This window comes from Bos indicus, chromosome 6 (genome assembly GCF_029378745.1).
Source record: "Bos indicus isolate NIAB-ARS_2022 breed Sahiwal x Tharparkar chromosome 6, NIAB-ARS_B.indTharparkar_mat_pri_1.0, whole genome shotgun sequence".
Taxonomy (NCBI): domain Eukaryota; kingdom Metazoa; phylum Chordata; class Mammalia; order Artiodactyla; family Bovidae; genus Bos; species Bos indicus.
Genome location: NC_091765.1, coordinates 64,287,625 through 64,312,836, shown reverse-complemented (window position 1 = coordinate 64,312,836; position 25,212 = coordinate 64,287,625).

Sequence of the window (25,212 nt, the reverse complement as noted above, 5' to 3'; positions counted from 1 at the left end):
GAAACTTGGCTTTGATTTGTTGTCATGGGGCTCAGCATGAGCAACTCCATCTTGGGCCTATTCTGGTTACTTTAACACTTATGAGATAGTTTTTTTCTGTATGACAATTACTCTTTTCAGGATATATCTCTTTGTTACTCTGGTATAGCATTGGATTAACCTTACACAAATAAGATACTGTATTAATCAGCTAGGGCTGTCATAACAAAATATTAGATTGTTGGGTTTAAACAACAGAAACTTATTTTCCCACAGTCCTTAAGGCTGGAATTCTGAAATCAGTGTGCCAGCTTGGTTGGAGTCTGGTCAGAGCTCTCTGCTTGACTGTAGATGGCTTGACCAAATTCTTGCTATGTCCACACACAAGAGAAAGAGAACAAACGCTATTGGTATCTTTTTATAGGCACCTATTTTATCAGGGCCCAATCTTTATGACTTCATTTAACCTTAATTAGTTCCATAAAGGCCCTATCTCTAAATTGAGTCACATTGGGGGTTAGAATTCAACATAAGAATTTTGAAGGGACACAGCTCAGATTACAGCAAATACTTAAAGTGTTTACTATTCATGACAATTTGTGTCAGTTTTTCACTATCCTTTCATTCTTTTCCAAACCAAACTCTCCCATGCAAGAACTGCTACTGATTCTTAATGAAAGACAAAAGGATATACAGCTATAGAGCTAGCCAATCTTTATATATCTCAGGTGACCCACAATGATCTCTCCATGCTGTAACTTACATTCTGTAACTTACATTCCTAACTACTCTCCACCCACAGCACACCAAGCTTGGCCTTCCACATAGTAGATGCGGAATGACAGCACACAGGTTCCCAGACTGGGTTAGAAAAGACTGGCTTTCATGCTTTCATCTTCTCTCTCTCTCTCTTTCTCCCTCATTCTGTCTCCATCCTTCCCTTCTCCCTCAAATTCCACTGGTTGGAACTAAATCACAAAGGCTGAGCTAAAGAAAGAAAACTAAGGAATGAAGTCTATATCAGGAAAGAATAAAAAGGGATTCACTCAGAGGTCAATTAGAGGCCCCTTCCAAACCTGTGGCTCTGATACTGGGCTCTCCATTAAACTCCAGACCTGAATATCAAAATGTCTGCCTGCTGGACATTTCAACTTAGAACACAGTTTCTCAAGACCAATATTATTGAGTTATGGTCAATATAATTTCTTGTTAAGGGAATATCCTGTTCCTTACAGGATTTTCAACAGCACTCCTGTCCTGTATTCATTAGACGCCACTAGCGCTAAGCTCCTCTTGTGACAAACATAGTTGCCATTGACAGATGCTGCTTGGGAGTGAAAAATCACCACCCTATTGTTCACACTTTGAAACTATCCTTTTTAACAATAAACCCATTATCTCTTACAACATACTTTCTTTTCTTATTTCCATAATCCAGGAGATGGCAAAAAAATTAAACCAGTGTCTCAACACCAAACTGATTTTCGTGCTTGATTCTGCTTTTTCCCTCAATCCTAGCATGAAAATAAGCATGAAATTCTTCCAGTTCTACTTACTTCACATGTATCAAATGATTTTTATCATCTTTATTGTATATAGTAGTCCATATCTCCTGTTATTAAAGTCCTTCAGACCACTCTTGGAAATTTCCTTTTTCTCGTCCCTTACCCTCAATAATTAATGACCAAAGAGAACTTTAAAATGAAAATCTGGGGTAGCTATATAATAAATTACATGAGACTCCAGCAATTTATTTTCTGCCTAAGTTCAGTTCAGTCGCTCAGTCGTGTCCAACTCTTTGTGACCCCATGAACTGCAGCAAGCCAGGCCTCCCTGTCCATCGCCAACTCCCGGAGTCTACCCAAACCCATGTCCATCGAGTCGGTGATGCCATCCAACCAGCTCATCCTCTGTTGTCCCCTTATCCTCCTGCCCTCAATCTTTCCCAGCATCAGGGTCTTTTCAAATAATTCAGCTTTTTGCATAAGGTGGCCAAAGTATTGGAGTTTCAGCTTCAATATTAGTCCTTCCAATGACACCCAGGGCTGATCTCCTTCAGAATGGACTGGTTGGATATCCTTGCCATCTAAGGGACTCTCAAGAGTCTTCTCCAACACCACAGTTCAAAACCATCAATTCTTCGGTGCTCAGCTTTCTTTACAATCCAACTCTCACATCCATACATGACTACTGGAAAAACCATAGCCTTGACTACACGGACCTTTGTTGGCAAAGTAATGTATCTGGCTTTTTAATATGCTGTCTAGGTTGGTCATAACTTTCCTTCCAAGAAGTAAGCATCTTTTGATTTCATGGTTGCTATCACCACTGGCAGTGATTTTGTACCCCAGAAAAATAAAGTCAGCCACTGTTTCCACTGTTTCCCCGTCTATTTGCCATGAAGTGATGGGACCAGATGCCATGATCTTCGTTTTCTGAATGTTGAGCTTTAAGCCAACTTTTTCACTCTCCTCTTTCACTTTCATCAAGAGGCTTTTGAGTTCCTCTTCACTTTCTGCCATAAGGGTGGTGTCATCTGCATATCTGAGGTTATTGATATTTCTCCCAGCAATCTTGATTCCAGCTTGTGCTTCTTCCAGCCCAGCATTTCTCATGATGTACTTTGCATATAAGTTAAATAATCAGGGTGACAATATACAGCCTTGACATACTCCTATTCCTATTTGGAATCAGTGTGTTGTTCCATGTCCAGTTCTAACTGTTGTTTCCCGATCTGCATACAGGTTTTTCAAGAGGCAGGTCAGGTGGTCTGATATTCCCATCTCTTTCAGAATTTTCCACAGTTAATTGTGATCCACACAGTCAAAGGCTTTGGCATAGTCAATAAAACAGAAATAGATGTTTTTCTGGAACTCTCTTGCTTTTTTGATTATCCAGTGGATGTTGGCAATTTGCTCTCTGGTTCCTCTGCCTTTTCTAAAACCAGCTTGAACATCTGGAAGTTCATGGTTCACATATTGCTGAAGCCTGGCTTGGAATATTTTAAGCATTACTTTGCTAGCATGTGAGATGAGTGCAATTGTGCAGTAGTTTGAGCATTCTTTGGCATTACCTTTCTTTGGGATTGGAATGAAAACTGACCTTTTCCAGTCCTGTGGTCAATGCTGACTTTTCCAAATTTGCTGGCATATTGAGGGTAGCACTTTCACAGCATCATCTTTCAGGATTTGAAATAGCTCAAGTGGAATTCCATCACCTCCACTAGCTTTGTTCGTAATGATGCTTCCTAAAGTTCACTTGACTTCACATACCAGGATGTCTGGCTCTAGGTAAGTGATCACACCATCATGAATATCTGGGTCATGAAGATCTTTTTTGTGCAGTTCTTCTGTGTATTCTTTTCACCTCTTCTTAATATCTTCTGCTTCTGTTAGGTCAATACCATTTCTGTCCTTTATTGAGTTCATCTTTGCATGAAATGTTCCCTTGGTATCTCTAATTTTCTTGATGAGATCTCTAGTCTTTCCCATTCTATTGTTTTCCTCTATTTCTTCACATTGATCCCTGAGAAAGCCTTTCTTATCTATCCTTGCTAGTCTTTGCAACTCTGCATTCAAATGGGTATATCTTTCCTTTTCTCCTTTGCTTTTTGCTTCCCTTCTTTTCACAGCTGTTTGTAAGGCCTCCTCAGACAGCCATTTTGCTTCTTTGCATTTCCTTTTCTTGAGGATGTTCTTGATTCCTTTCTCCTGTACAATGTCATGAACCTCCATCCTTAGTTCATCAGGCATTCTGTCTATCAGATCTAGTCCCTTAAATCTATTTCTAACTTCCACTGTATAGTCATAAGGCATTTGATTTAGGTCATACCTGAATGGTCTAATGGTTTTCTCCACTTTCTTCAATTTCAGTCTGAATTTGGCAATATTTCTAAATGCCCACTTTAAAAAAAAAAAAAAAAAAACTCAATGAAACGGTAAATAGTAAAATCAAATATTATGAATAACTGCCAAAGATAATAAAGTTCATAAAATTCATAAAATTTAAACTTACAAAGTCTATACTCTTACATTCCTCTAAACAAAGTTTTCAGCGGAAAGATTTTTCTACAGTGAGTGAGGCCACTCAGTAAGGTGCTACCTGATTTATTTGGAACTTAGAGTTAATGAAAGAAGATGAACAGATCAATGATAAAATTAAATTTTTTTAAGGGACATAAAATATTAGATGTAGAAACCAAATCTCTTAGAGATGGACAATGGGAAAAGCATGAGGGCTCTTTATAATTATCTAGCTTTATATCTTAGAATGTCCCAAAGAAACTGTCATTCCACATCAGTGGATGGTCATTTTCTCTCTTGCTACAATATAACAAAAAGGACCTCATGAATAAAAAGCAGGATCTGTCTATGGAATTCTTCCTCTTTGAATTCCTGGACACAATTCCAACATGTGTATGTGTTGAGAGGGAGGTCCACAACAACAATAATAAATAATGCTCTGGACACAAGCTGGGTGTCCTAAACTCAATGCTAGCACTTCTAGTACTCTCCACTCAAAAGTAGCATTAGATTCCACCATTTAAGGGTTCAGTCCCATAAGTCTCCTATCCAGCCCCTACTGTAGACCTTAGTTAAAAGCCAAGGTTGCTACATTTGCTTCTGACTAACTGGTTACTATTTGGAAGTTCCAACAAGCACTTCCTCAGACTTCAGATAAAATTCACAAATCAGTTCTGGCTATAAATGAGAGTTTTCCACAAGCCCTCCTTTGGTTTGATTAAATTGCTAGAGTGGCACACACAACTCAAAGAAACATTTTTCTAACTAGATCACTGGTTTATTTATAAAAGGATAATACTCAGGAACAGCTAGATAGAAAAGATGCCTAGGGCAATGTATGGGGAGAGGGCCCAGAGCTTCCATGCTCTCTGCAAACACACCACTCTCCCAGCCTCCCAATGTGTTCACCAAACTCAAAACTCTCTGAACCCTATTTTTGTGGAGGTTTCATTATACAGGTATGATTGGTTAACTCATTGACCGTGGTCATTTTTCCAATTCCCAGGCACTCTCCCTCCCTAGAGGTCAGGGCATAGACGAAAAAGTTCCAAACCTCTAATCATGTGGTTAGTTCCAAGGGAAGAAACCTCTATCCTTAAGTGAGATCCAAAAGTAGTCTTATTAACATAACAAAAGACACATTTGTTCTCTTGGTCAGTTTAGGAGATTGGTGCCAGAAACAGTCACTAAGACCAAACAGATTTCTTATAAGCCACAGTATCATACTCCCTATAATAGGTTTAATACCATGGCATGGCAGAATGGACAGGGAAGCCTGGCGTGCTGCAGTCCATGGGGTCTCCAAGAGTCAGACACGACTGAGTGACTGAACTGAACTGAAGGCAGAAAGGCTGCACTGAATTTGTAAATTGGCAATTATACCCCTGTTTACCAGCAGGTTATCTGCATGTTAGAAAAAAGAAAATTCTAAGTTACAAGAAGTTCTGCAGCTGGCAACTTTTGTCATCTGGAAAGAAGGGTGTATCAAGGGAGAGACCGTTAAGGAAAAAAAAGAGAAAAAACCCACAAGACTTCTTTCTGAGCCAGTGGGACTTTCAGCTTATAGGAAGCTAAATCGAGTAATAAAAGGCAAGTGTCATGAGACAGTTTCCATAGACCCAAGAAGAAAACCCATAGAAGTAAGCTTTCTGTTGTTGTTGCTTAGTCGCTAAGTCATGTGCAACTCTTTTGTGACTCCACTATAGTCCAAATAAGACTTAATTCATGTTTAATAGCAGCAAATACTTTTTAAGGCCAATTTATAATTTTAAGAATATAGACCACAAAAAATATGCCATAGACCTTTATGCCCAAAAAAAAGCATCATAATTCATAAATCATAAACTTCAATAAATGCCAAGTACAAAAGCATACTCGTGAACCATTCAAAAATATCCTAAATTATTGCTCAAAGCATTGTCAAAACTTCACAAAGAATGACATTCTTTAAAAAAAAAAAAAATCTTTATTAAAGCCATAGAACTGAAGCTGTTATCAAAGAATAATGAATTTAAAGAGCTAATTTACAAAAAATAAAGATAAATGAGTTACGTAGCCAATTCAAAACTTGAGAAAAGATAGGACCAAATAAATCAAAAGAAGTAGCCTGAAAGAACTGGTAAAACACAAAAGAGAAATTAATAATTTTAAAGTCTTTTTAAAAAAACAAGGACTGATTTTATTAGAAAAATCAATAAAAATAAGTGCAATTAAAGTAAAATAGAATAAGTAAATATTAGAAATACAAGTCATTGAAGAAATAGTTAAAATCCCAAAATTAAATAAGTAGAGAAAAATCAAAGATAAAAATCAATTTGAAAATCTTATTATCTTAACCAACATTATGAAATAATTTTGATACATATGAAATTACTATTTTCTGAGTAATATAAACTACTAAGGTTTCAGTACAGTTCAGTTCAGTTCAGTTGCTCAGTCGTGTCCAACTCCTTGCAACCCCATGAATTGCCGCACGACAGGCCTCCCTGTCCATCACCAACTCCAGGAGTTCACCCAGACTCACGTCCATCGAGTCAGTGATGCCATCCAGGCATCTCATCCTCTGCCGTCCCCTTCTCCTCCTGCCCCCAATCCCTCCCAGCATCAGAGTCTTTTCCAATGAGTCAACTCTTCGCATGAGGTGGCCAAAGTACTGGAGTTTCAGCTTTAGCATCATTCCTTCCAAAGAAATCCCAGGGCTGATCTCCTTCAGAATGGACTGGTTGGATCTCCTTGCAGTCCAAGGGACTCTCAAGAGTCTTCTCCAACACCACAGTTCAAAAGCATCAATTCTTCAGTGCTCAGCTTTCTTCACAGTCCAACTCTCACATCCATACATGACCACTGGAAAAACCATAGCCTTGACTAGATGGGCCTTTGTTGGCAAGGTAATGTCTCTGCTTTTCAATATGCTATCTAGGTTGGTTAACTTTTCTTCCAAGGAGTAAGTGTCTTTTAATTTCATGGCTGCAGTCATCATCTGCAGTGATTTTGGAGCCCCCCAAAAAATAAAGTCTGACACTGTTTCCACTGTTTCCCCATCTATTTCCCATGAAGTGATGGGACCAGATGCCATGATCTTCGTTTTCTGAATGTTGAGCTTTAAGCCAACTTTTTCACTCTCCTCTTTCACCTTCATCAAGAGGCTTTTTAGTTCCTCTTCACTTTCTGCCATAAGGGTGGTGTCATCTGCATATCTGAGGTTATTGCTATTTCTCCCGGCAATCTTGATTCCAGCTTGTGCTTCTTCCAGCCCAGCGTTTCTCATGATGTCTCTGCATAGAAGTTAAACAAGCCAGGTGACAATATACAGCCTTGACATACTCCTTTTCCTACTTGGAACTAGTCTGTTGTTCCATGTCCAGTTCTAACTGTTGCTTCCTGACCTGCATACAAATTTTTCAAGAGGCAGGTCAGGTGGTCTGGTATTCCCATCCCTTTCAGAATTTTCCACAGTTTATTGTGACCCACACAGTCAAAGGCTTTGGCATAGTCAATAAAGCAGAAATAGATGTTTTTCTGGAACTCTCTTGCTTTTTCCATGATACAGAGGATGTTGGCAATTTGGTCTCTGGTTCCTCTGACTTTTCTAAAACCAGCTTGAACAACTGGAAGTTCATGGTTCACATATTGCTGAAGCCTGGCTTGGAGAATTTTGAGCATTACTTTACTAGTGTGTGAGATGAGTGCAATTGTGCGGTAGTTTGAGCATTTGTTGGCATTGCCTTTCTTTGGGATTGGAATGAAAACTGACCTTTTCCAGTCCTGTGGCCACTGCTGAGTTTTCCAATTTGCTGGCATGTTGAGTGCAGCACTTTCACAGCATCATCTTTCAGGATTTGAAATAGCTCAACTGGCCCACCTCCACTAGCTTTGTTCGTAGTGATGCTTTCCAAGGCCCACTTGACTTCACATTCCAGGATGTCTGGCTCTAGATCAGTGATCACACCATTGTGATTATCTGGGTCATGAAGATCTTTTTTGTACAGTTCTTCTTTGTATTCTTGCCACATCTTTTTAATATCTTCTGCTTCTAAGGTTTATCTGATATCAAATAGAAATTCTCAAGTTCTAGAGAATATAGTAATTTTGAGAATATAAAGTAGCTGCCCTTTAAGCAAGCTTCAGACCAGATAGTAACATAATTCCCTTGAATCTTCGAGAAGAAATATTAATTCTCTCTAAATTGGTCCAAAACATAAAGAGTAGCCAGAGTATAAGTTTATTGAAATCAGCCTTACACTGACCCCAACTTTACAAATTTGCTCTCTAAAAATAATCAGACTAATCTCATTAAGAAAACATAAATAAGCAAAAATATTAAAATATATTAAAATCTGAAAATATGACCAAATTAAAATCAATAGGTTGTACTTAAACTAGGGAGACACACAGTTCAATATTGTGTGTGATCAGTCGCATCCGATTCTTTGTGACCCCAGTGGATTGTAACTCGCCAGGCTCCTCTGATCCTCCAGGCAAGAAGACTGGAGTGGGTTGCCATTTCCTTCTCCAGGGGATCTCCCTGACCCAGGGATCAAACCCAAGTCTCTGCTTTCGCAGGTGGATTCTTTACCATTGAGCCACCTGGGAAGCCTAGGAATTCATTAATATAATCAGCAATATTTGTCAAAAAGTGAATAAGGAGGTGACATGTATAATTAGGGCCCACCTATATTAATTATTGTAGCACTATATAAGAGAAATATATGTCAGTTTTAGAAAAATTAGGCTAAGGTTGTAAGTATTTTGAATTGTACATTTTATTAATTGGGTTGAGAAGGGGAGCTCATCACAGAAGAGAGTGCATAATGTAATTTCTTAATATGTCAAGGAGAAGGCAATTTTCTTTCCCCTTTCTAAGTTCTTCTGGCTGGTCTAAGAATTAAACTGACATAAGACAGATTAACAGGAGAAAAGCTCCTTGGAAGAAAAGTTATGATCAACCTAGACAGCATATTAAAAAGCGGAGACATTACTTTGCCAACAAAGGTCCATCTAGTTAAGGCTATGGTTTTTCCAGTAGTCATGTATGGATGTGAGACTTGGACTATAAAGAAAGCTGAGCGCCAAAGAATTGCTGCTTTTGAACTGTGGTGTTGGAGAAGACTCTTGAGAGTCACTTGGACAGCAAGGAGATCCAACCAGTCAATCTTAAAGGAAATCAGTCCTGAATATTCACTGGAAGGACTGATACTGAAGCTGAAACTCCAATATTTTGGCCACTTGATGCCAAGAACTGACTCATTGGAAAAGACCCTGATGCTAGGAAAGATTGAAGGCAGGAGGAGAAGGGGACAACAGAGGATGAGATGGTTGGATGGCATCACCCACTCAATGGACATGTGTTTGAATAGATTCTGGGAGGTGGTGATGGACATGGAGGCCTGGGGTGCTGCAGTCCATGGGGTCACAAAGAGTTGGACACGACTGAGCGACTGACCTGATAGTGTGCTCCTCTATCACCATGCGCTTAGTTGCTCAGTCATGTCTGACTCCGAAACTCCATGGACTGCAGCCCGTGAGACTCCTCTGGCCATGGGATTCTCCAGGCAAGAGTACTGGAGTGGGTAGCAATTCCTTTCATCAGAGATTCTCCGCAACCCAGGGATCAAACCCGGGTCTCCTCCATCGCAAGCAGATTCTTTTACCATCTGAGCCACCAGAGAAGCCCCAATAACATGTATCAGTTTAGTTCAGTTCAGTCACTCAGTCATGTCCGACTCTTTGCGACCCCATGAATCACAGCATGCCAGGCCTCCCTGTCCATCACCAACTCCCGGAGTTCACTCAAACTCACATCCATCGAGTCGGTGATGCCATCCAGCCATCTCATCCATACCTCCTGTATATACACCATGGACCCAGGAAAACTGAGTAACTTCCTAAAATGGATGAAACTCATCTCAAATACCATCTTCACCAAAGACAATTGAGAATGTTCGGCATTAAGGTTAGGGACTTGAAAGAGGAGGAAAGCAATTCACATGAGATAGAAAATAAAATATTTGTTAATAAATGTTTGCTGGGCCACACAGAGACAAACAGCAGACTCTCCATCTCTAGGCCCTGCCAAGTGTTCCCCACCACATCTGGCCCATATTCTTTGCTGATATCTGACGATAGCTCAACTTCAGAACAGGTCCTTTATCTGACTTCTTTAAGTAGCTAAGGAGAAGGTACAAAGGAAGACTTCAGTCTTTTGTTTCTTAAAAGTAATTAGCCTAAATTAATCCTCATGCCAAAGGATTTTTTTTTAATTTTACTCCCCTGCAATATAAAATATAAATCTAATAAGAATGCCTGGAATAGAGAAATGATCCTTTAACATGGAAAATTAGACTACATGAAAATAAAATACTTCTGTGTAGAACAAACTGGTATTAAGTCACAAGAGAAATCAGTGGGAAATTTTTATATTATATAAGATTGAAAAATTGCTTTCTAAATATATAATAAGCACTTCTAATGGATTTTAAAATATTTTTCTAAAGCAATTTACTTTTTGAAGAGGCAAAATATGTAAAGAGTTTACAGAAGAAAAAAAAAAAAAGGATGGTTCATAACTCTGTAAAGAGGTACCTACTTTGTACAAAATAAAGATGTGAAAATACATAAACAGACTATTAGAGCTCAAATTCTTGATTGTACACAAAGTTAGTGTTGAGGATGAAGAAATAGTCCCCTTTGCCTCTATCGAGTTCTTGTGGATAGACTAATAATTCAATTGATACAAGACAGATTAACAGGAGAAAAGGACATTTTAATTTATATGCACAGAGGTCTCATAGAAATAGGACCTAAGATGTGGCCAAAGCAGATAGCTTTTATACTTTTTAGGAAAGCAATAAATTTGTAAGGAATTGACAGAACCAAAATCCTAGGTTTTGGGTGTTTGATTAGTATAGAATCTAAACAGAGTTTGGGCTTGCGATAATGAATTAAAGAAGAAACAGGATTTATTTATACAGGCTTCTCAGCATGAATTCCTATCTCTGGCACTAAGGATGCCCTTCCAGCTCCAGATGCAGGGAATTTATCCTCAAGGTGGGAGATTTCCTGCTTTCTGGGAGGCAGAAAGAGTTTCAGAATGCCCTTTTTTGGATTGGGGTGGGGGCGGGGTGGAGGGGAAGAATTACGGTATAGCCTTTATTGAGAAACACACAGGTAAAACTGTGATCATAAAAAAAGAAAGCAGGATACAAGAACCATGAGGGTACTGACACAGAAAATCTATAAGGATTATGACAATTATGATTATGTAGAAACTTATAGAAACATTATGAGAACTTGTTTTCCTAAGTTACTTAGAAGAACTAGGTGAATGAATGAATGAATTCATGCCTAATAGTGTCCTATTCTTTGTGGCCCTATGGACTGTAACTCACCAGGCTCCTCCCGTCCATGGAATTTACCAGGCAAGAATACTGGAGTGGGCTACCATTTCCTTCTCTAAGGGATCTTTCCGACCCAGGGATCAAACCCATGTCTTCTGTGTCTCCTGCATTGCAGGCAGACTCTTTACCTCTTGAGCCACCAGGGAAGGTCAGTCTTAATTTCAGAGTCAAAGCCAAGACATAATTTCTTATCAAAGAAGCAGGAAACTGTCATATGATCCCCCTAGTTGGGGGATTCATAAGCTGATTCATAAGCTTTTAAGAGAGAGATGAGTAACAGATTCTGGTAGAGCATGCCAGTTGTGAGTAAAGTCTAGGAAGTGATTTTGTTTTGTCCCCAAATAGCAAGTCAGAATGCCCTTCTTACATTGCCATTTCTTAAATAACTTTAATTTAAAATAATCAATATCCCACTGTAGCATATTTGGCGTGGTACATGCTGAATCCCAACACTAGGGAGGCTATAAAACATTTAGTGGTAGCATAAATGAGCACAAGCCCTTTAAAGAGCAACTGAGAGAGAAATATTCAAATAGAGAAAATATTCAAAATTAAATATATGAATACTCTTAAATTTTCATTTCTAGTAACATTTTACAGAGAAACCCACATATGCTTGTAGAAGCATGTGACTAGAAATGTCTGCCCAAGGGAGTCTTTGTGGATTGCCCCAGGAATTGGTTCATCATTCCTATTAATTGTTCTCACATCTCCCTTACTGAGCCTTATTAAGGTTCTCATCTCTCTGTAATATATTTACCTACTCTCTAACCACTTTTCTTTCTACTTTTAAATCACTTGAGGGCAGGAATTTCTAAATAATTGTATATTCAGGAATCTTTTGCTGTATAATATCTGAAAAAAATTAAGTGCTTAAGAAATACTTTTTGAATATTGAATAAAAACAATGTAAGTAATAGAATGTATCGCTGTTACTGGTAGGAAGTATTATATTGAATAACCTAAAACTATAGAATTTCTCATATTCCCACTTGGTTCTATTTCAGGGGAAATACTATGCAGGTGCTGTAGGTATTTTAACTTCTATATTTCTTCATTTCTTTCCTTTTGTTCTTTACACATCTCAGGTGAGAAAACAGCTCTCAAATACTAGAAAGTGCTATGTTTGTGATACACAGAAATAATAACACTGGAAGCAACACTCTCCTTGCTCCTTCCTCCTGTGTGTTCTGTTGTGTTTGTTTTTAATATTTGCCTCTTCTCCAAGTTTCCATGTTTCCTTTACATTGTGTAAGATTGCTTCCTGATTACTAAAAGCCAAGGGAAACATGAGTTAAGTGAGAAACTAAGATATGCTTTGAAGAGGACATTCCTCCTTCATGTCAGGGGTAAGGAGATAAGCAGAAACTTATTGCTAATGGATAGAGAAGCACATAGCTGGTATCAGGTGTGGGAACGTGACAAAATGAGCCATCTGGGGCCCTGTATGCTGGTTGTGAGGAATGGGGATTTGGGGAACAGGTATAAACAAGCAAATTTGGAAACTGATACTAATTGCAGAAAAGTTAATGGATAAGTGAAAATACCCGAATTAATGGTAATGATAATTAGTATTGATAACAAAAAGCGCTAATAATCTTACAAACTTGATTTATTAAAAGTTGCTTTTCGAGGAAGAAAACATATTCTCTACCATTCCAGGCCAAAAGCTTTAAAGTCAACCAATTGTGAAAGACTCAAAATTTGCATAATGGCTTTGTTCACTTTGTCCTTACAGTTGGCTAATTGGTTGAGCATTCCACTGGTTTTCCTGGAGTCTCTGTAAGAAACCAGCTCTTCCGAATTCTAAAATTTAGGGTACTTTTTGTTGTCAATGCTTAACATCAAATGTATTGGTGGTGGTGAAGTGTACCTTGAAATAGCAAAGCATAAAATGAAGCACACAAGAGAGCATCTGAAAAATGCTCTCTTCCCATTTTGTTATTGTTATGCGCACTGCCATAACCCCAGAGGAACTCAGAAAGTTATTAAAATATTGCAGTTTTATAACCCTTATGAATGTGGGTGTCTCTAAATCAGGCTGTCTGTTGGAACAAATCTGGTTCTCTCACAGACTGACAATGTCTTATGCCAATAAAATCTCAGAAATCCTGGCCAGACTTCCCTGATGATCCAGGCATTAAGAATCTGCCTGCCAATGCAGGGGACACAGGATCCATCCCTGGTTCAGGAAGATTCCACATACTTCGTGGCAACTAAGCCCATGCACACCAATTACTGACCCCATGTGCCACAGCTACTGAAGCCTGTGTGCCCTCGAGTCCACGCTCCAAAACAGCAACAAAAGAAGACACTATAATGAGTATAACTAGAAAGTAGCCCCTGTTCACTGTAACTAGGGAAAAGCCTGGTGCAGTGACAAAGACCCAGCATAGCCAAGAATTAATTAAATTTTAAAAATCCTGGGCAAAGTTCTCAGTCTTGTAAATTTCCCATAATTCATAAAGAGTCATGGTTGCTTCCAACAAGTATATATGAGACTTAGCTAAAATAACATGTTCTGAGCCTGATGAAATATCAAAGGAGATAGTACCTTTGTCTCCTAGTTTCTGTGGGGGGTAAAAGCCAAACTTCAGTGGATGTTAAGTAGCAAACATAGAAGGCCTAATCAAAGAAAACAATTTTTTGCAAAATCAGGAATAATTCACTGGGCTGAACACATTCTGTTGATTAACCTCTACTCAAAAGTCCTCCAGTACTTTTCTATTAACTTCCTTCGATGCTTAAAAACGTCCCACCTTTTCTCTCAGGCTAATTAATTTCAGTATCTCTCTTCCATTGCAATAATCTTAATGCCATGTGGGCTAGGGAACATAATTATCAATTTGAATATGGCTTTGTGAATGATGCAGTTTTGCCAAATGTTGGTAATGTATCAGGATTGCTTCATACCCTCCAAAATACGTAGTCTACATGACATTCATTCATAGTCTGTGGTAATCAGAAATAACTAAAGCATTACCCTGCAAATGGCATAACTACTACTGAGCTATTCTACATCTAGAATAACTACTGTGTTGAAGACATGCAGCAGATACATGGAAACATGGACTGTGAAAAATTTTTTATATTCAATAGGTTTATGAAAAATAAGAATAAAAATGTCAGTGGACACCAGAAACCTGCTTTAATTTTGACCTGTAAAAAGTACCATGATATTCAAAATCAGAATTTTGATTGTTAGTCTGCTCAGGTGTATCATACTCTTCCCAACCCCATGGACTGTAGCCCACCAGGCTCTTCTCTCCGTGGAATTCTCCAGGCAAGAATACTGGAGTGGGTAGCCATTCCCTTCTCCAGCTGATCTTCCGAACCCAGGGACTGACTGAAGCCAGGTCTACATGGCAGGCAGATTCTTTACCATCTGAGCCATCAGAGTAAAGCAGCAGAATTTTAATTCTGGAAAGCAAATGATAAACTAATATACTATATTTTATAGAAGTAGAAATACTTCTTGGAGAAGGCGATGGCACTCCACTCCAATACTCTTGCCTGGAAAATCCCATGGACGGAGGAGCCTGGTAGGCTGCAGTCCATGGGGTCACTAAGAGTCGGACACGACTGAGCAACTTCCCTTTCACTTTTCACTTTCATGCATTGGAGAAGGAAATGACAACCCACTCCAGTGTTCTTGCCTGGAGAATCCCAGGGACGGAGGGGCCTGGTGGGCTGCCGTCTATGGGGTCACACAGAGTCAGACACGACTGAAGTGACTTAGCAGCAATAGCTGAAATACTTCTAAATGCTTCTAGCTAAAGAAAAGCATAAGATTAACAAAACAAGGATTAATAATGACAGTCCTGTCACTATTAATTTAAAAGTAACATGTAGCAGCCTTAACATTTAGGTCCCTTTATCAATGACATTGGGATTCTTCTACCTGTGGCCTTTGGCCTTTTACAAAGGCCAAATGATATGAGTTTAAGCATATATTCATTTGATTGCTTTTCATTTGGAAAATAAAAGTGAATATAACATTCTTAAATCTCTTAGTATTTCTTGGCATCAACAAAATAATAAATAGAAGTTTGGATCACTTATGTCCTAAATCCTAGCCTCCTTGATGAGATATGTAAATTTGACCAATGGTTAAAATAAGCCATTTCTCATGTAATGAAATGTTTGTGGTGTGTTTTATAAATTAAAGTACTGAATAGAATTTTCCCTGGAAAACACAAAATCAAAAATATCTGGCATATAAAAGCTACAGATAAAATAACTAGAAAGGTGTCATGTACAATAAAAAAGATAAATTAGTTATCTTTTTTGAAAAAGTATTGCTTCATTTTATGTAATATATCTTTCTTCTTAAAATATTTAACACCTGCTACTAAATGATGTTATATGTGGATTCCATATTGTATTATATTCAAATAAAATTTTGAAATCTGTCAAGAACTTTATGAATCTTGGAATTTTTGGTTTGCTTATTTCAGTAGACTCAGTCTACTGGAAAGTAAGCAATAGTGAGGACACAGTCAAAGCTATTTTGAATTTGAGTGTCTATTAAAAAGGATTTGCGCCATGCTCAACCAAGGTCAGCCTGGTCATTTGAAGATAAATATACACATAGGTGAATGGATATACCTCTCTAAATGTGTTTAAGCTGCAACATCTATTCAAATAACACATTTTCTATTTTCATTGCTCAAGCCACACTCTCTAATGGTTTGTTACTGGTGTTGCAAATTTTTAGTAACACTAATTGTGCTAACTTTTTTGAAAGTATCACTGTTTAACACAATGCTACTCTGAATTCTTAACATTTGCTTTGCTCTAAAAGGCATGGCCGGAGAGGACAATGGCACACCACTCCAGTACTCTTGCCTGGAAAATCCCATGGACAGAGGAGCCTGGAAGGCTGCAGTCCATGGGGTCGCTGAGCATCAGACACGACTGAGCGACTTCCCTTTCACTTTTCACTTTCATGCATTGGAGAAGGAAATGGAAACCCACTCCAGTGTTCTTGCCTGGAGAATCCCAGGGACGGGGGAGCCTGGTGGGCTGCCGTCTATGGGGTCGCACAGAGTCAGACATGACTGAAGCGACTTAGCAGCAGCAGCAGCAAAAGGCATGGCGGCAAGTGTGTCTCCTGCTTGCTATCTTATTTTAGTGGAGGAAAGTTTTACATTAACTGGACAAGAGTTAAATAACATGTTACATAATCTTGAACTCATCGTTTTACCTGAGTGAAACAACTGTAATCAAGTTTATGTATAGCTCTATTAAATATGTATCATTGTTTTGCTTTCCCATGAACCAAGAATTAACCTTTCAACCAACATAGTTTTTATATTGATACTATGTCTCATAAATTCATAATAACTTGATTAATCTGAGATTTTAACTGCCTTGGGTCTTGTGAATATATTAATTAAAGACACATTCAAACTGTCTAAAGCCATCTATATCACATTGACTCACAACAGTTGTTATAACTCAGAGGCTTGGGGTGAAGCACAGGATCTCAATCACTAGAGATAATAAAAGTCACAGTGTCATTAAAACAGAAAAACTGGACAGGCTGATGAAGTGTTCCAGTGGGTTAATGCAAGATGAGCTGGACAGGTGCCAATGACTGAAAAAGTAAAATTTGGGAGGAGGGGGAGGGAGCAGTAGGATAGAATGAGGATGGATGAGAACCAGTTCTCAAAGACAAGGTGAGGAGAAGAATCAATAGCTTGGGCAGCTGATCTCCTTGGAGAGAGACAAGATGGAAAGCACAGAGTTCGGCTCCAAAGAGGCAAGGGCTTTCAAAAGCAAGTGTTCACGGGTTTCTAGAAAACTGGGCTGTGACTCACCACAGGTTTCTGGCCTCCAAGCCAAATCTAATGGGATAGAAGACAAACCGGACAGAAACTTCTTCACTTTGATTTAACAGAGTAGAAAAAAAATGTGAAGATATTAACATTTAACACTTAAGGGTGATCAAGGCTTACTCTGTGAAAACAGCTCAATCATTGAGAGGGCCTACAAGAGATTTGATCTTCTGTTTTCTCCAGGTACTATTTTGTCACACAAAAGACAACAACCACAAAAAAATCTACCAAACAAGCACTTGAATATCATACACACACACATACACACATATAAAATAAAGTTACAAAACAATCAGAACAACATTTTAAAATCTGTTTAGTTATTATGGTTTAATAATAGCTTGTATCTTCTTAAATTCCTAGAGTTATTTAGCAATGTGAATCAAGATAATTTCATTTTCTGCATCTTAAAAATTAACCATTCAAGGAACCAAATTCTTTCTTAAATATATATGTATTTCAAGAGAAGACAAAATTAATGCCTTGAACCAGTATTTCCCCCACACCTCCCTCAAACTGAGATTTTTTTTAAATGTCATAGTTATACATATTTGGAAAATAGAATGTATTATATACTGTTCAAAGAAGTATCAGCACAGTTGCAGAAAACGTCAAAATCTCTGTAGTTTACAAAAATGGAAGCAGATTTTCTTCATGTCAGCTCATTACTGGTCAGTTGTAACCATGTCTTCATCCAGAGACTTAGGCTTAATGAACAGTTCCTATCTGGGACATGCTGGCTGATGATAGAGGAAAAAGTCATGGTGGAAACACATGATACGTCAAATATTTATTCATAAATTGCACATGTTCACTTTTGTTCTTTTCTCCCCCCACCAAAACCAGGCCAATGGAGGAAGAATCAGGATCCTCTCAAAGGACTTTTAAGTAATTGGGACAATAATACAGCCTAATTCTTACACATCATACCCTATTTTTGATATTCACATGTGTATTAATGTTTTGAAGAATTCTGAAGTAAAAAAAATAAAAGACTTTAAAATCAACTTTCATTTACGTTAGAAGTAGGTTGCCATTTATCAGAAGTTGCCACCATTTATAACACATGATTAGGATCCTAGAAAGTCACTCATTCATTGTTTGCCTGTTAGGTTAGAATTTCTATGGCTATATAAGCAACTTAAGTTACCAGTTTCATCCAAATGACTTAAGTTTTTCTTTTCATTAGAAAAAAATAATGAAACCTTCTCTTTTCGAAGAAACTTGAAATCAGTTTCCTTCCGTTACCATACCTTACTTCATTGTGATATTTAATTAACATCAAAAAATGATTCCCTCGAGTCTTTTTCTGGTCCCACCAAGTTTCACAGTCACACTACTCTGTGCTTCCTTGGTCCCGATGCAATTTCCCACTGTTGTTCTCTCTTGCAAAAATTTCCTCTGAACTTTTTAGTTCTTGTTTCACAGTAACAAATAAGTCTCTATGTTTAACCTATTCCTAATGTCTTTTCTACCTCGTTTTAATTCATCTTACTTGAACATACTTCTCCTTGATATTATCTGTTCACACTCAGTATTACTATTCCCATCTGCTAAGCAGCACATTATCATGTATCATAAGGGACAGAGTTTGGGGAAATTATTTCCAGGCTCGCAGGCCAGCAGGGTTCTGGTTTAGAGTCCACTAACGAGAGTCATTTCTATAAGACTTGGAAGCTAGATGAAGAGCACTAGTAGACTGGCATTCAGCTGAGTCTGGAGCCAAATATCCAACGGAGTTGATGCTTCCTCCTCTTAATCTCCCACTTTTGGCTAGCTAGGATTCTTTTTTACACTTATTAAAAAAAAAAAAAAAAAACTTTACTGAAATATAACTTACGTACCATCAAGTATACTCACAGGATTTTAGTATATTCACAGGGTTGTGCAGCCACCACCACAATCAATTATAGAACCTTTTCATCACCCTAAAAAGAAAGCCCATATCCGTAAGCTGATATCCCTTATCCCTCAGCGCATATCACTAATCTTCCATAGTCCCGCTGCTGCTGCTAAATCGCTTCAGTCGTGTCCTACTCTGTGCGACCCCATAGACGGCAGCCCACCAGGCTCCCCCTGGGATTCTCCAGGCAAGAACACTGGAGTGGGTTGCCATTTCCTTCTCCAATGCATAAAAGTGAAAAGTGAAAGTGAAGTCACTCAATTGTGTCCGACTCCTAGCGACCCCATGGACTGCAGCCTACCAGGCCCCTCTGTCCATGGGATTTTCCAGGCAAGAGTACTGGAGTGGGTTGCCATTGCCTTCTCCTCCATAGTCCTAGGCAATCACTAATCTATTTATATCTCTATAGGTTTGCCTATTCTGGCCTTTTCATAAAAATGAAACTGTATGTGACCTTTTGTGACTGGCTGCTTTGACTTAGCAACTTGAAGGTTCATCTGTGTTTCATAATGTATCAGCATTTCATGTATTCTTATTGCTGAATATATTCCATTGTGTGGAATATTTTATTTATCCATTCATGTACATGTGGGTGGTTACTACTTTTTGGCTACTATGCATCAGTTCAGTTCAGTTCAGTCGCTCAGTCGTGTCCGACTCTTTGTGACCCCATGAACCGCAGCACACCAGGCCTCCCTGTTCATTACCAACTCCCAGAATCCACCCAAACCCATGTCCACTGTGTCGGTGATGCCATCCAACCACTTCATCCTCTGTTGTCCCCTTCTCCTCCTGCCCTCAATCTTTCCCAGCATCAGGGTCTTTTCAAGTGAGTCAGCTCTCTATATCAGGTGGCCAAAGTATTGGAGTTTCAGCTTCAACATCAGTCCCTCCAATGAACACCCAGGACTAATCTCCTTTAGGATAGACTGGTTGGATCTCTTTGTAGTTCAAGGGACTCTCAAGAGTCTTCTCCAACACCACAGTTCAAAAGCATCAATTCTTCTGCATTCAGCTTTCTTCACAGTCCAACTCTCACATCCATACATGACCACTGGAAAAACCATAGCCTTGACTAGGCGGACCTTTGTTGTCAAAGTAATGAGTACTTCTGTAAACATTTGTGTACAAGTGTTTGTGTGGCTATATATTTTCATTTCTTTGGGTATATGCCTAAAGTAGAATTGCTATGTCATACAGTAAATGTGTTTAATCTTTTGAGAGATTCTCAGACTGTTTTCCAAAGTGGGTACACCATTTAAAATTCCCATCAGGAGTGGGAATTTCACTGAGATTGTCAGACTGTTTTCCAAAGTTGGTACACCATTTAAAATTCCCACCAGGAGTGGGAATTTCACTGCATCCTTGTTAATCGTTGTTATCCTCTGTCTTTGAGCTTAGTTCCAGGGCAGGAATAGAGATACAGACATGTGGACGTGGAGGGGAAGGGGAGGGTGGGGTGAATTGGAGATTAGGTTTGACATAAACTACAATGTATAAAATAGTTATGATTATTAGCAGTGGTTTCAGGAAGGGTTTTTTTTTTTTTGGTAATAATTTCCCAAATGAACAGAAGAGCTTCCCCATTTTTGTAAGTCTCTCTTTTTCTGTAGTAAATCCCTTCCTTAAATTAACTAGAGGCTTCTCTTTTCCTGACAGGTTGCTGGCAGAGACAATACTATTTCCCTTGCAAAACTCTTTATCAAACACTAAGCTCTCAGGCTCCCACATTCTACTTTCTTCAGAGTCCAGGAGCACGGGAACTGCAGGGTAGTTGTTCACTTCATGGTGCTCATTTGGGGCCATCATTGCTTCATCCTCACCATTCTTCCTCTGCATCTATGTGGCTTCCTGTTGATCTCATTGACTCGCAAGTGACCTTGGCTCCTGGCATGCTTTTTCTTTCAACATTTACCCCTTCATTCAACATTTATCTTCAGTAAACCAATGACCAGGTGACAAAGTTATCTGAACATTGAACCTTTTCTGGCTTTCCATAATTCAAGTTATTTCATGCACTCTCTATTCCCTCATCCACTCTGGTGTCTATATTCTGGACTGTTATCACCCAACAACTCTTCTGCTTCTGAAATATTAAAAGATCTCCCTCTGATCAAAACATCCTGTCCTTCTAGCTTATGCTTCTAGTACCAACTGATTTTCATCAAAATTTTGCCATAAAGCAAAGAATTTATCATTTCTATGGCTATTCCCTCCCAAGTAATGAACACAGAAACGAAAAAATGTAGTTATCCAGACTTATGCTACTGAAATGTCAATCTTCATTAACACAGTACAACACTTTTTCTTCTACCCTAGACAGCTTTCTTCCATATCTTTCTCTTGCGTGCCATTATTAACTGATGATGGAGCGTGCATGCTCAGTCACTTCAGTCATGTCTGACTCTGCGACCAAATGGACTATAGCCTGCCAGGCTCCTTTTCCATGGGGGTTCTCCAGGCAAGAATACCAGAACGGGTTGCCATGCACGCCTCCAGGGGATCTTCTTGACCTAGGGATGGAACCCGCCTCTCTTATGTCTCCTGCATTGGCAGGCAGGTTCTTTACCACTAGCACCATCTGGGAAGCAACAGATGATAAGTTACTAAGAAAAAGTTCTAGATATAGTCTCCCAACTGACATCTATCAACCCCTAGCCTCTGAATTCCACTCCCCTGCTCCCCTCAGTGATACAAGAACCATAGGGAGACACAGGTGTGATCCCTGGGTTGGAAAGATCCCTTGGAGGAGGGCATGGCAACCCAATCCAGAATTCTTGCCTGGACAATTCAGGGGACAGAGGAGTCTGGTGGGCTAACAGTCCATGGGGTGGCAAAGAGTCAGATACAACTGAAGAGACTTAGCAGGCCCACTCAAGCATCATTTCTGAGCACATCCTAATAAACAGTTACATTTTAATCACAAAAATATCTGGTGACTCCCAAATCACTTCAATCCCAAATATCTCTCTTAAATTTCCAGCCAGTTTCTTCAAATAAGTAGCTAAGGAACTTCTTAAAATAATATCTTTCAACATTAACTTTCTAGACTGTCTGTAAAGTCTATTATATTTCTATCTTCCTCTGGGTTTATTTTAACTATTTATTATTTATTGTGTACCATCACAACAATTGTAGCAACAAATATTTTATAGTAATTATGATTAGTGGCAATTCTTTATTCTACATTCAATAGCAGAAAAGTGTGAATCAATGAAATATGCCAGGATTTTCAGTGTATAAAAGAAAAACACTTTTCTGCTATTCAAAGAATGTATTTCTCTTTATGCATGAATTTTCAACTTACAAGAAAAACACGAGACACTCTGTCACCAGGTATCATTTCCAAAAGACCTACTTGTCCAAGTTCCTTTAGTATAAAATCTTAAGATAGTTCCTTCTGGTCCATTGGCTTATCTTTTCTACATTTGCTGTGAACCCCTCTCACACAACAGACTTTCAGTCCTGTCATCAATTTATCTTATATTTATTTCTAACAAATAACACACTTCAGTACTGCAACTTTCAGCAGAGGGAAAGGCAAACCCTTAACTATTCTATTCTAAACAATTAAATGTTTAGTAACTTGGTACATTTTTCCCTTTCAGTTTCTTTTTAGGGTACCAAATCTTTTAAATTTTGCTTTTTTGTTTTTTTCCTGACATTCTTGTAGTATTGTTGACAGCTTGAAGCAATTTCAACCTTCCAGACTTCAATTAGTATGAAACTCACACCAGATACGGAGAAGGCAATGACACCCCACTCCAGTACTCTTGCCTGGAAAATCCCATGGATGGAGGGGCCTGGAAGGCTGCAGTCCATGGGTTCGCTGAGGGTCGGACACGACTGAGCGACTTCACTTTCACTTTTCCCTTTCATGCATTGGAGAAGGAAATGGCAACCCACTCCAGTGTTCTTGCCTGGAGAATCCCAGGGACGGCAGAGCCTGGTGGGCTGCTGTCTATGGGGTCGCACAGAGTTGGACACGACTGATGCGACTGAACAGCAGCAGCAGCAGCACACCAGATAAATTTAAATGTAACAAGGTAAGAATCTGCTGAGAAAATGACATAACAAGAAAAGACGTCTTTGCAAAGACATTTACAGTGGTTTCCATTCATGAGTGGTATTACTTCTTCCACTCAACCCCATACTGTACATGGGGACATCTGGAAATGTGTGGATTCATATTTGGTTGCTACTATGACCAGGGCCAAGAGCTGCTATTAACACTAGCATTTAGCATTTGGAGGACATGGATGCTAAATTTCCTATTATAAATGCTACATACAGTGATGCAAAATTAAGAATTATTCTGATCAATATGTTAAGGTGAAGGCTAATGCTGTCTTTTCCTAGCAATGACTGAAACAGGAAATGTAGGCAAATAAATTAGGGGGAAATTAAATATCTTTACCAGTTCTCTGTAACTAGGTCTTCATGGTGTAATTTCCTTATGTGAAGTGTTGTGACTTTTTTCCAACAAATAGAATAACTCAAACATATCTGTATAAACTCAGTTTCAAAAATTCTTGCATTTAGATTTAAAAAACTATTTGTATTTCTTAAATACCAGGGCTTATATTATTGTATATAATTCAAAACTGACTATAAAATTCATATAATACTAGCCATAATTAAGTCTCAGTGATGTTATTAGCCATTGTCAACCAAAACTCTAAGTGCTGATACATCTGTAGTTACTAATTTATTATTGGTTTTTCATTATTTAAAAGGAGTCAACATATTCATAGATGATAAAGGTGCTTAAGATAAGACACCCCATCTAACCAAATGAATGCATATGTCAATGAGTGTTTGAACCTAGAACAGATGTCTGGAGACAGCAGTAATGACAAGACAGCAGTTTCTATGACAACTATGTCAATGATCTTCGAAGAAGGGTTCACATTTCAAAAATAATGTTGATTCTGCCCAGGACCATTATGTCAATGATATTAGCTATATTTTTTGTTTCTATTCAGCTAATTGCTTTGTGCTTTGCATCAATCATAGGTCTGTCAGTAAGCATAACTACTTTGCATTAAAACCATAACTTAATTAAAATTTGAGAAGGATTAAAATACAACAATAGGTTTATAAATCTGTGATTGAGATATCTCAAATGGGGGCACTGAGATCAAATCCTCGAGGTGAGTCTAGACAGAGCTCATGTAACCCTCAGGGTCTGTTTATGAACCCTAGTCAGCAAGGAAGAGTCAATCATGAAGACTCTTCACATTTTTCTCCAGGTTAGGTGTTATTAATATTGATAATGTGGCAACCCTAACAGTTAAGGCTACAATTTGCATTTAATTAAAAATATAAATTGAGATAAAGTTTCTCTCTATGAAGTTTGGGAGGAGAATCCATTACTAGTAGGAAAGAGAATACATCCAATTATCACCCATTCTCTCTGGTATTTGGCATGATTTTCCTCTATACCCTTATAAGAAAGGGAGCATTAGAAATAAAGGCAAGAAATCAGCCTCCAAATTCTATTACTTTACAGCCCACCCTAATATGCTCCAGTTATCATTATTATTTATTTAATATGTAGCTGGATTCTAGAGTTTAGGATAAACAAATCCTGTCTGACTTGGTTTAATAACTTTCCTAAACGAGTTCTTCCAACAATTTGTAAAAATGAGTATGTCAAGTTCTTTGAGCTCTTGAATGTCTTTTCACAAAGTCAAAACTAGGATTTGTTGAGCTCCTTACTGGAGGAGAAAATAAAACAAAGGCAAAGTGCTATAATCTGCAGCCAGCAAACTGTGTGTCAGCAAGTCTTTTATTGAGTGACCATATATTTACTGGCTCCATAAGCCATGAAACTCCAATATTTTGGCCACCTGATGTGAAAAACAGACTCATTTGAAAAGACCCTGATGCTGAGAAATATTGAGGGCAGGAGGAAAAGGGGATGACACAGGATGAGATGGTTGGATGGCATCACCGACGTGATGGACATGAGTTTGAGCAGGCTCTGGGAGTTAGTGATGGACAAGGAAGCCTGGAGTGCTGCAGTCCATGAGGTCGCAAAGAGTCAGACACTACTGAGCGATTGAACT